This window comes from Bos grunniens, chromosome 8 (assembly GCF_055505025.1).
Source record: "Bos grunniens cultivar Pamir isolate PY7600 chromosome 8, Bosgru_T2T1.0, whole genome shotgun sequence".
Lineage (NCBI taxonomy): Eukaryota > Metazoa > Chordata > Mammalia > Artiodactyla > Bovidae > Bos > Bos grunniens.
The window spans coordinates 76976607-76989268 of NC_141172.1; the positions used below are offsets into that span (position 1 = coordinate 76976607).

Genomic DNA, 12662 nt, shown 5'->3' on the forward strand with positions numbered 1-12662 from the left:
TTTGCTTTCCTTATCTCATATCTGTTCTACCATCATTCTATGCTGCAATTGTGGACTAAAGGCCTGATCATCTTTTAAAGGAATTGCTAGGGTCAGTGAGCAGCTGTAAGCAACTTGTGGGGAGAGAAAAGTAGTGAGTGCTGGTGGGCAGAATCCAGTTGTGGTTCCTTGTATATCCAGTAAGGTCAATCATGTCTGTGTGTGTAATAATATAAGAGCCTTCCTTGATTAGAAGAGGAAATTAACAGGCTCAAATGGCAGACCATTCAAATGACATGGTTCCAGTCAGCAGGTGGAATTTCTTAGCAGGGTCAGTGGCTGTTATTACAGCATTGAAAAAGACTCACAGCTTGCAGGAGCAGTCCAAGGAGTCTTGACCTCCATACAGAATGGGAAAAGCATCTGACTGGGAAGACACTAAGCTAGACATATGTGAGTCAGCTTTGCTGTTGTTAAGTTGTCCAACTCTTTGCGATCCCATGGAGTAAAGCATACCAGGCTTCCCTGTCCTTCACTCTCTCCTCAAGTTTGCTCAAACTTGTGTTTACTGAGTCGAGGATACCATCCAACCATCTCATCCTTTGTCACCACCTTCTCCTCCTACCCTTAATCTTTCCCAGCATCTGGGTCTTTTCCAATGAGTTGAGTCTTTGCATCAGGTGGTCAAAGTATTGGAGCTTCAACTTCAGCATCAGTCATTCTAATGAATATTCAACCAGCCTAGAAGAGTGATTAGAACTATGGGCTTTGTAATAAAACACACACGACTTTGAATTCTGGATTTACCACTTATTAGTTGTGAAACTGAGGATCAGCTGCTACTTCTCTGATACTTGGTTTCCTCATCTGTTAAAATAGGATAGGAACATTTATCCACTTTTCTCTCTGGGGGACTGTGGAGACCAACTGACATAATCTGAAGAAGAAAATGCCTGGCACCATCAGTAGATACTCAGTGAATATTAGCTTTTCATTATTCTTAGATTGTGTTGTGGGTGTCAACAGTCGCTGCTCACCTTGGTTTTTCTGACAGGGTGCCCACCTGGGGCAAAATCCTCAGTATGGCATTTCTTGGATGGGCCAAAGAGTTATGTTTTTCATGCTGAAACTAAATCAGTTCCTTAAGTCTAATATTACCAGAACTAACAAAGATTTATTTTTTTAAACAGTGCCATGAAATTCAGGACAGTTTTAAATTGTGAATTGCTTTCTTTAAAACAAAAATTTCACCTAAGTAAATGTTAATATTTCAGGAAAATTCTTTGAGGGGTTTTAATTGACACATATAAATGCTGTAGTTCAATTTGCATTTAAATAGGTATTCCTAATATTTCATTTTAAATGAGCTTTATCTTTCTTGTAAGACAAAAAATTGATTTCTTCTTTTTAGCAAAATGGGTGCCTACTAAGGTTCATGGTTAAGAGATGTGGTGTAGCTGTTCTTTTATTTCTCCCACTCAGCGTGGAAATAGCCTTACCATAGCAAGGCAGAAGTGAACAATAGACATAATATTTTTTTTTAAATGTGCTTCTGCAAAAGATTGATCAGTGGTTTAACAAAGATCGACATCAGCATGGCATTCTCTCCATGAATCCTCAAGGCTGCACAGAATAATCTCCCCTATTGACAACTATAGTCAATCTTCCAGCTCTTATTTCTCCTTCATACCATGGTGACTCTCTTAAAATACACTGTTCAGTTCAGTTCAGTTCAGTCATTCAGTCGTGTCTGACTCTTTGCAACCCCCATGGACTGCAGCATACCAGGCTTCCCTGTCCATCACCAACTCCTGGAGTTTACTCAAACTCATGTCCATTGAGTCAGTGATGCCATCCAACCATCTCATCCTCTGTCATCCCCTTCTCCTCCCACCTTCAATCTTTCCTAGCATTAGGATCTTTTCAAATGAGTCAGTTCTTTGCATCATGTGGCCAAAGTATTGGAGTTTCAGCTTTAGCATCAGTCCTTCCAATGAACACTCAGGACTGATTTCCTTTAGGATGGACTGGTTGGATCTCCTTGCAGTCCAAGGGACTCTCAAGAGTCTTCTCCAACACCACAGTTCAAAAGCATCAATTGGTGCTCAACATTCTTTATAGTCCAACTCTCACATCCATACATGACTACTGGAAAAACCATAGCTTTGACTAGATGGACCTTTGTTGGCAAAGTAATGTCTCTGCTTTTTAATGTGCTGTCTAGGTTGGTCATAGCTTCTCTTCCAATGAGCAGGCATCTTTTAATTTCCTAGCTGCAGCCACCATCTGCAGTGATTTTGGAGCCCAAGAAAATAAAGTCTGTCACTGTTCCATTGTTTCCGCATTTATTTGCCATGAAGTGATGGGACCAGATGCCATGATCTTAGTTTTCTGAATGTTGAGTTTTAAGCCAACTTTTTCACTCTCCTCTTTCACTTTCATCACTGTAGGGATGGGCTTTCCTTGTGTTTCTATACTGGGCTGAGGGCAGGAGGAGAAGTGGATAACAGAGATTGAGGTGGTTGGGTGGCATCACCAACTCAATGGACATGCATGCTTGCCTGATGAGTCGCTTCCGTCATTTCCGACTCTGTGTGACCCTATGGACTGCAGCCTGCCAGGCTCCTGTGTCCGTGGGATTCTTCAGGCAGGAAAACTGGAGTAGGTTGCTGTGCTCTCCCCCAGGGGATCTTCCTGGCCCAGGTATCAGACCTGTGTCTCTTACATCTCCTGCATTGACAGGTGGGTTCTTTACCACTAGCGCCACCTGAGAAGCCCCAGTGAGACATGAGTTTGAGCAAACTCTGAAAGATAGTGAAGGACAGGGAAGCCTGACATGCTACAGTCCAGGGGATCGCAAAGAGTCAGACTCAATTTAGCAAACAACAAGAGCAACTGGGCTGGGAGAAGTTCCCTGAAAAAGCTCCCAGTAGTAGAATTTCAGGAGGTAGAATTCTCATCCAGACTTTATTACTAAAGTAACTCTTGAACAGCTGTTTGACACATGTTCCCAGTCTCCTGAGAAGAGGAACCACAATGTGGAGCTCAGGATTTATTGAGGTTCCGTATTCAAATCTGACTTTTTAGGCTTGCTAATGATCTGTGACAGGAAATACTAGGGACTCACCCAAATCCACATTCTCCTCTTCATTCTGGGCACAGAGCTAGACTATGTTTCCCTGCCTCCTTTGTAGTTAGGTGTGGTCATGTGCCTGAGTTTTATCTGAAATTGGTTTCCACAGTGCTTCATCTAAACCTCTTGCAAGTTCCATGCTTCTTCCCTTTCTGGCTGGTTAGACTGAGTTGATTCTAGAACAACCTTGGAAGCCTCTGTTGAATGCTGCAGCACCTCCATCAGCTTGGACTCCCTGAATGACTGTTTGGCCAACTTGCTCACTTGTTCAGTGCTGTTTCATGAGTAAGAAACAAAATTCTGTTGAGTTTGAGCCATTATATATTTGGGAGCTTATTCACTATAGCAGTTAACTTATCCTAACTACATGTGCATGTGTGCTTAGTCACTCAGTCTTGTCTGACTCTCTGCAGCCCCATGGATTGTACCTGCCACATTCCTCTGTCCATGGGATTTCCCAGGCAAGAATATCGGAGTGGGTTGCCATTTTCCTACTCCGGGGATCTTCTCAACCCAGGGATCGAACCCATGTATCCTGAGTCTCCTGCATTGTCAGGCAGATTCTTTACCACTTGCACCACCTGGGAATCCCTATGCTAACTATAACTTATACTTTTTCTATACTTATATACACAATATATATTTTAACAGGGCTATGAGTTCTGCTGACACAGGGCCAGTGCTCCTTTCAGCAATCTGGTATATCTCTTAATCCTCATGCATCCTTTTCTCTCGAGATCTGCAGTCTTGCTTATTGTCCAGTAATGCTAAAGTGGTTCTTTCTCAGACTCTCTGGCATTTCTGTTCTACCAAATCACTTTGAGGAAATTTCTCTTTGGTCGCATTTTTTATTCAACCACTCATTCATTTCACCATTTGATGAGTAAATTATTCATTCATTTTATTCTACATTCTAAATTGATTAGATTGACCATTCTAAAAATGTTGCAAATATGTAAGGCAGTTTATAAGATTAATAAGATACCATAAAGTGGCCTATGAAAACCAAACCAGGAGTGAAAAAGAATCAACAAAATGAAGCCAGAAATATTAGCTAACATACAAGGGCTCATCTTTTTTTTTTTTAAAGAGCTCATCTTGTTAGCCCCTGCCCTCTCTGATAGCTTACTCCTGAAGCTGCTGCTAGCTGCTTCTTCTCACCTTCATAAATCCTAAGATCTTTGGAGACCATTTCTTTAAACATCTTCTGATGGCCCCAAGCTTCCATCTCCTCCTCTGGAGTCCTTGGTGACTTGTTATCCTCTTAAATTTCAGTCAGGCAGTTGGACAGTAGGTGTGGGCAGACAACTTGGGAAGTCATTTTTCTTATTATTCATGCAACTATTTTTTCATGTATCATATTTATTTTCCATTTATACTTCTTATATTGTGAGATTGCATTCTAATCTATTACTGATTTTTCTACTGTGTTTCTTTTTTATTGATGTATAGATGTACTTTGAGATGAATGATATTAATCACATTTAACATGTTACAAATATTTTTCCCAATCTGCCTTTTATCTTTTGAAAAATATGTATGCAAGTTATGTATATATATATATATATATATATATATATATATATATACATATTTGAATTTGATCATTTTTCTTTAAACCTTTATTTTTTGAGCAGTTTAGGTTGACAGCAAAATTGAGGGGCATGTACAGAGATTTTCCATAAACTCCCTGCCCCCACATACACATAACCTTCCCCAATACCCAAGTAGTACATTTGTTACCATTATCACCCAACGTCCCTAGTTTACATTAGGGTTCATTCTTGGTGTTGCATATTCTATGGGTTTGATGTATCCGCTATTACAATATCATACAGAGTAGGTTTACTGCCCTAAAATCCTCTGTGCTCTGCCTATTCATCCCTCCCTTCCTCCAACCCCTGATCTTTTTACTATTTCCATAGTTTTGCCTTTTCCAAAATATCATATAGAGTTGGAATCATGCAGTATATAACCTTTTCAGATTGGGTTCTTTCACTTAGTAACATGTATTTAATTTTGCTCCATTTCTTTCTGTGACTCAGTTGCTTACTTCTTTTAGCACTGGAAAGAATTCCATTGTCTGGATGTACCGCAGTTTATCCAGTTACCTACTAAAGAACATTTTGGCTGCTTCCGAGTTTTGGCAATTATGCATAAAGCTGCTATAAACATTCACGTGCAAGTTTTTATGTGGGTAAATACCAAGGAGTGTGATTGCTGGATCATATGGTAAAAGTATGTGTAGTTTTGTAAGAAACCACCTGTCTTCCACAGTGGCTTACCATTTGGCATTCCCACCAGCAATTTGTGACAGTTCCCATTGCTCTACAAACTCACCAGCATTTAGTGTTCTCTGTGTTCCAAATTTTAGCCATTCTAACATGTACATAGTAGTATATCATTGTTGTTTACTTCTGCATTTCCCCTAATAATATATGATGTGGAATGTCTTCATATGTTTATTTTTCATCTGTATATCTTCTTTGGTGAGGTGTCTGTTAAGCTCTTAGGCTCATTTTATAATTGAGTTGTTTTCTTATTGTTGAGTTTTAAGAGTTCTTCGTATATTTTGGGTAGAAATCCTTTATCAGAAATGTCTTTTGTAAATATTTTCTCCCAGCCTTTGGCTAGTCTTCTCATTCTCTTGAAATCTTTTGCAATTATTTCTTTTGTGGATCATGCCTATGATGTTATATCCAAAACTGCATCACTGTACCAAAGGTCATTTAGGTTTTCTCCTATATTATTGTCTAAGACTTTTAGAGTTTTGCATTTAAATTTTAGGTCTATGATCCTTTGAGTGAATTTTTTGTGAAGAGTGTGAAACTGAGTAGGGCCCTGTGGGGCTCCCAGGCACAGAGCCCTTTCTCTCCCCCCGTTTCTTGTAGGTAAGACTCCAGCTTCCATGACCTTCCCTGAGTTCAAAAGGGTGGATTCCAACAGTTGCTAATCAAGGGAGAAGCAGCCAAGAAACCACCTGAAAGTGAAAATGAAGTCGCTCAGTCGTGTTGGACTCTTTGCAACCCCGTGGACTGTAGCCCACCAAGCTCCTCTGTCCCTGGGGTTCTCCAGGCAAGAATAAGATTAAAGGGACCAGAGAAGCTCATGAAGATTGAGATCCAGACCACCTGAGATTAAAGGACTACAAGCCCTGCTCACACCCTAATCTTATCAGAGACCCCACCTTTGAACCGCTGTTATAAAACCCTTCATCAAATCCTCTGAGATACATAGTTGTTGAAAAGGCTTTCTCTGCTTCATTGTATTGCTCCATTCTCAAAGATTAGTTGACTATGTTTATGTGGTCCTATTCTGGGACTCCCTACTTTGTTCCATTGATCTATTTGTGTTTTTTTTTTTGCCGATTCCACACTGTTTTGATTACTATAGTTTTATAATAAGTCTTGAAGTTGAGTAGCATTAGTCCTCCAATTTTGCTCTTCTTCAATATTGTGTTGGCTATTCTGGTCTTTGCCTCTCCATATAAACTTTAGAATCAGTTTTTGACATCCATAAAATAAATTTCTGGGATTTGATTAGGTTTGCATTGAGTCTGTAATTTAGATTGGGAAGAACTGATATCCTGACAATATTGTCTTCCTACCCATGAACACCAGGGCTTCCCTGGTGGCTCAGACGGTAAAGCGTCTGCCCGCAATGCAGGAGACCCAGGTTCGATTCCTGGGTAGGGAAGATCCCCTAGAGAAGGAAATGGCAATCCACTCCAGCACTCTTGCCTGGAAAATCTCATGGACGGAGGAACCTGATAGGCTACAGTCCATGGGGTCGCAAAGAGTCGGACACGACTGAGCGACATCACTTTCACCCATGAACATGGACTGTCTCTCTTTTTATTTATTTAGTTCTTTGCTTTTATTCATTAGAATTTTGTATTTTTTCTCATATAGATCCTATGTATATTTTGTTAGGTTTTACCTAAAAATTTCACTTTAGGCATGCTAATGTTAATGGTATTGTGTTTTTAAGTTCAAATTATACTTACTGGTTGTTTGAAAGTGAAGTCGCTCAGCTGTGTCCAACTCTTTGGGACCCCATGGACTGTAGTCTACCAGGCTTTTCCATCCATGGGGTTTTCCAGGCAAGAATACTGGAGTGGTTGCCATTTCCTTCTCCAGGGGATCTTCCCCACCGAGGGATCAAACCCAGGTCTCCTGCATTGCTGCTGCAGCTGCTAAGTCACTTCAGTCGTGTTTGACTCTGTGCGACCCCATAGATGGCAGCCCACCAGGCACCCCCGTCCCCGGGATTCTCCAGGCAAGAACACTGAAGTGGGTTGCCATTTCCTTCTCCAATCTATGAAAGTAAAAAGTGAAAGTGAAGTTGCTCAGTTGTGTCCGACTCTTGGCGACCCCATGGACTGCAGCCTACCAGGCTCCTCCATCCATGGGATTTTCCAGGCAAGAGTACTGGAGTGGGGTGCCATTGCCTTCTCTGCTCCTGCATTGCAGGCAGACACTTTACCCTCTGAGCCACCAGGGAAGCCCTACTGGTTGTTTAGTATGTAGCAAAGTGACTCATTAATTTTGTGTCCTGTAGCCCTGCTGTAATCACTCATTCCAGGAGTTCTTGATTGATCTCTTCAGAGCTTCTAGATAATCTTGTCATCTGTAACAAAGACAGTTTTTGTCTTTCTTTCCAATCTGTATTCCCTTTACTTCCTTTTCCTGTCTTATTGTATTAGCAAGGACATTCAGCACAATGTTGAAAAGAAGTGGTGAGAGGGGACACTTTTGTCTTGTCTGATCTTAGTGGGAAAGCTTTGAGTTTCTCGCCATGAAGTATGATGTTAAGTGTAGTGTTTTTTGTTTGTTTATTTTTAACAGATAATTTCATCCAATTGAGGAAGTTTTCCTCTGTTCCTAGTTTATTGAGGCTTTTTGTCATGAGTGGGTGTTGGAATTTGTTAAATGCTTTTTCTTTAGTTCAGTTCAGTTGCTCAGTCATGTCTGACTCTTTGCAGCCCCATGGACTGCAGCACGCTAGGCTTCCCTGTCCATCACCAACTCCCGGAGCTTGCTCAAACTCATGTCCATCAAGTCGGTGATGCCATCCAACCATCTCATCCTCTGGCATCCCCTTCTCCTCCCGCCTTCGATCTTTCCTAGCATCAGGGTCTTTTCAAATGAGTCAGTTCTCCAAAGTATTGGAGTTTCAGCTTCAGCATCAGTCCTTCAAATGAACACTCTGGACTGATCTCCTTTAGGATGGACCGGTTGGATCTCCTTGCAGTCCAAGGGATTCTTAAGAGTCTTCTCCAACACCACAGTTCAAAAGCATCAATTCTTCAGCACTCAGCTTTCTTCACAGTCCAACTCTCACATCCATACATGTCTACTGGAAAAACCATAGCTTTGACTAGACGGACCTTAGTTGGCAAAGTAATGTCTCTGCTTTTTAATATGCTGTCTAGATTGGTCATAGCTTTTCTTCCAAGGAAACGAGTCTTAATTTCATGGCTGCAGCCACCATCTGCAGTGATTTTGGAGCCCAAGAAAGTCAGGTCTGTCACTGTTTCCATTGTTTCCCCGTCTATTTGCCATGAAGTGATGGGACCAGATGCCATGATCTTAGTTTTCCGAATGTTGAGTTTTAAGCCAGCTTTTTCACTCTCCTCTTTCACTTTCATCAAGAGGCTCTCTAGTTCTTCTTCGCTTTCTGCTGTAAGAGTGGTGTCATCTGCATATCTGAGGTTATTGATATTTCTCCTGGCAATCTTGATTCCGGCTTGTGCTTCATCCAGCCTATCATTTCACATGATGTACTCTGCATATACGTTAAATAAGCAGGGTGACAATATACAGTCTTGATGTTCTCCTTTCCCAATTTTGAATCAGTCTGTTGTTCCATGTGTAGTTCTAACTATTGCTTCTTGACCTACATACAGATTTCTCAGGAGGCAGGTATCTATTGGTATAGTCAAATGATTTCTCTCTCTCTTTTTTTGTTTTAGTCTGTTGATGTGATGGATTACATTAATTGGTTTTCAAATGTTGGATCAGACTTGCATAAGTGGGATAAATTCCACTTGGTTTTTGTGATGTTTGGAGAAGGCAATGGCACCCCACTCCAGTACTCTTGCCTGGAAAATCCCATCGATGGAGGAGCCTGGTAGGTTGCAGTCCATGGGGTCACTAGGAGTCGGACATGACTGAGCAACTTCACTTTCACTTTTCACTTTCATGCACTGGAGAAGGAAATGGTAACCCACTCCAGTGTTCTTGCCTGGAGAATCCCAGGGATGGGGAGCCTGGTGGGCTACCGTTCATGGGGTTGCACAGAGTCGGACACGACTGAAGTGACTTAGCATAGCATAGCATTGTGATGTTATGATTTATAAGGAATATATATATTTGGTCCTAGTCCCTGCTCTGGCACAGAAATCCTAAAACCTTCAGAATTTCCTAGGTGATGAGAATGGGAAATATGTCTTTTGTTTTGTTGATGAAGTGACATTTGGAAAGCACCTGAATATGGGGCTTGTTGCCCAGGAAAGCAACCATGTGATCAGAGGCTTGAAACTTTCAGTCCCACCCTCTAGATTTCTGGGTAGGAGACAGGGCCTGGAGATTGAGTTCAATCACCAATGGCCAATGATTTGATCAACCATGTATGTGTAATGAAGCCTCCATAAAACCCAGAATGACAGTGTCTGGAGGGCTTCTGAGTTGTTGAACATGTGGAGACTCAGGAAGAGTGATGTGCTCAGAGAGAGTGGAAGTGCTTTGTCCCTTTCCCATACCTTGCCCTATGTATGTCATCCATCTGGCTGTTTCTGAGTTATATCTTTTGTAATAAACTGGTAATATAGTTAGTAAACTGGTTTCTTAAAGTCTGTGAGCTACTTTAGCAAATTAATAAAATCCAAGGGAGAAGGCATGGGAAACTGATTTATAGACAGTTGGTCAGAAGCACAGGTAACAGTGCTGTTTAGTCACTAAGTCATGTCCTACCCTGTGGACTGTAGCCTGCCAGGCTCCTCTGTCCATGGGATTTCCCAGGCAAGAATACCAGAGTAGGTTGCTATTTCCTTTTCCAAGGGATATTTCTGACCGAGGGATTGAACCTGTGTCTCCTGCATCGCAAGTGGATTCTTTACCTCTGAGCCACCTAGAAAGGCCAGGTAACAATCTGGACTTGGAATTGTCATCTGAAATGGGGGCTGTCTTGTGGGACTGAGCTCTCAGCTTGTGGAATCTGATGCTATTAATATTGTTTGGTAGATAGTGTCAGAATTGAGTTATTTTAGAATTGAGTTGACCTGTAGGACTCCCAGCTGGTGTCAGAAATTGCTTGGTGTAGAGTAAAAACCCACAAATCAGAATTGGTATTGTGGTATGCATTTACTCCTTCCTCTTGCCTATCTTAACCACAGTCAGATGGTGATGCAAGGTGGGCAGGACATACCAGCAGTGTCAGCCTGGGGGGCTGACAGTGAGATTTCTTTGAAGAAAGCTTTATTTGAGCTCAGGGAGGCCTTAGCAAGAGCCAAGTGCTAGACGGAACATGTGTTGGCTGCTCTGCATACCTACCCGGTTGGCCAGCCTGCCTGCCATCCATCCATCGATTTGTTCTTTTCTTGAACAGATGTTTACCCAGCACCTAGTGTGCTTGGATGAACACAGTGAGCAAGACAGACTCAGACCCAGGCCTCTTGGCACTTGATGAGAAAGACAAGCAGGTTCCCAAACAAGGCTGTGAGTTTTTTTTTGTGTGTGAGATTTTTTTGAGAGCTACAGAGGCATGTGGGAAGGTGCGACATCCCCAAATGTATTCACTACTATTTCCTTGGCACTTAGAACAGCTCCTGGCATCTAGTAGTTGCTCAATAAATGCCTGGGTAAGTGAAACAGAAGACTGGGAGATGGGCTGCTTCAGACAGGGGGTTCAGAGAAGGCCTCTCCAAAGAGGTGACACCTTTGAGCTGAACCCTAAATTGATGGAAGGAGCCACATGTGATGATCTGGAGAAAAGCAATCCAGACCTAGGGACCTGCTAAGGCCAAGGTCGTCAAGTGGGAGAGAGCTGGTTCTTCCAACTGCTAGGAGGCCAATGTGACAGAACAGCCCCAGGAGAGGTTAGTGGGGTGGGTGGAGTCAAATCATTCAGGACCTGGGGGGCCATAGCCACAAGCAATGGGATGCTATCAGAAGGTTTTAGGCAGGGAAGGACACAATTCCAGTCCACATTTTGCAAAGATGACTGGCAGTTGTGGGCAGGATGAGCCATAAGGGCAAGTGTGGAAATTGGGAAGCCAGTTAGAAACTAGTTAGTTGCTCAGGCCAGAGGTGATGGGTTGGATGAGGCAAAGTTGGTGAAGATGGAGAAACACAAACAGACCAAGAATGCCTTTTGAAGGCAGAACCTATGGGATCCACTCAGAACCTGTACTGAGTATCAATGATACACTATGCCTGGTTCTAGGTCCCTTGTGTATTGACTCATTGGGTCATTCAACAAATGTTAGCCCTGCCTGCTCTCACACATTTGATCCCTGGGTAGGGAAGATCCCTTGGAGGAGGAAATGGCAACCCACTCCAGTATCTTAGCCTGGAAAATCCCATGGACAGAGGAGCCTAGTGGATTATAGCCCATGGTGTCACAAATAGTTGGACACGACTGAAGCAACTGAGCATGCATGCATGCATAGAATTATTTTTGTTCTTTTTTGGATTTGATTTGCTAATATTTTGTTGATTTTTTAAATCTGTTTTCATGAGTGATATTGGCTTGTGGTTTTTTTTCTTATAATGTCTTTGTCTGGCTTTAGTTTTAAGGTAATGCTGGCCTCATGGAATGATTTAAGAAGTATTCCTTCTGCTTCTATCATCTGAAAGAGAGTACAGAGAGTTGTATAATTTCTTCCTTAAATGTTTGGTAGCGTTTATTAGTGAATCCATGTGGTCCTGGTGTTTTCTTTTATTGAAAATTTATTGATTATGGATTCAATTTCTTTAATACATATAGGCATATCAGATCATCTATTTCTGTTTGTGTGAACTTTAGCAGATTGTATCTTTCAAGAAATTGGTCCATTTCATTTAAGTTATCAAATTTCTGCATAAAGTTTTATATCAGATCAGATCAGATCAGTTGCTCAGTCGTGTCCGACTCTTTGTGACCCCATGAATCGCAGCATGCCAGGCCTCCCTGTCCATCACCAACTCCTGGAGTTCACTGAGAGTCACGTCCATCGAGTCAGTGATGCCATCCAGCCATCTCATCCTCTGTCGTCCCCTTCTCCTCCTGCCCCCAATCCCTCAAAGCATCAGACTCTTTTCCAATGAGTCAACTCTTCACATGAGGTGGCCAAAGTACTGGAGTTTCAGCTTTAGCATCACTCCTTCCAAAGAAATTCCAGGGCTGATCTTCTTCAGAATGGACTGGTTGGATCTCCTTGCAGTCCAAGGGACTCTCAAGAGTCTTCTCCAACACCACAGTTGAAAAGCATCAATTCTTTGGCGCTCAGCCTTCTTCACAGTCCAACTCTCACATCCATACATGACCACAGGAAAAACCATAGCCTTGA

General features: G+C 42.1%; 1 non-coding gene across 1 annotated transcript; it reads left to right on the plus strand.

Moving 5' to 3' along the window:
* Positions 1–6736: 6736 nt before the first annotated feature.
* Positions 6737–6808, plus strand: TRNAC-GCA (transfer RNA cysteine (anticodon GCA)). Its single transcript has one exon. It is a non-coding gene; the product is annotated as a tRNA-Cys (tRNA).
* Positions 6809–12662: the final 5854 nt, after the last annotated feature.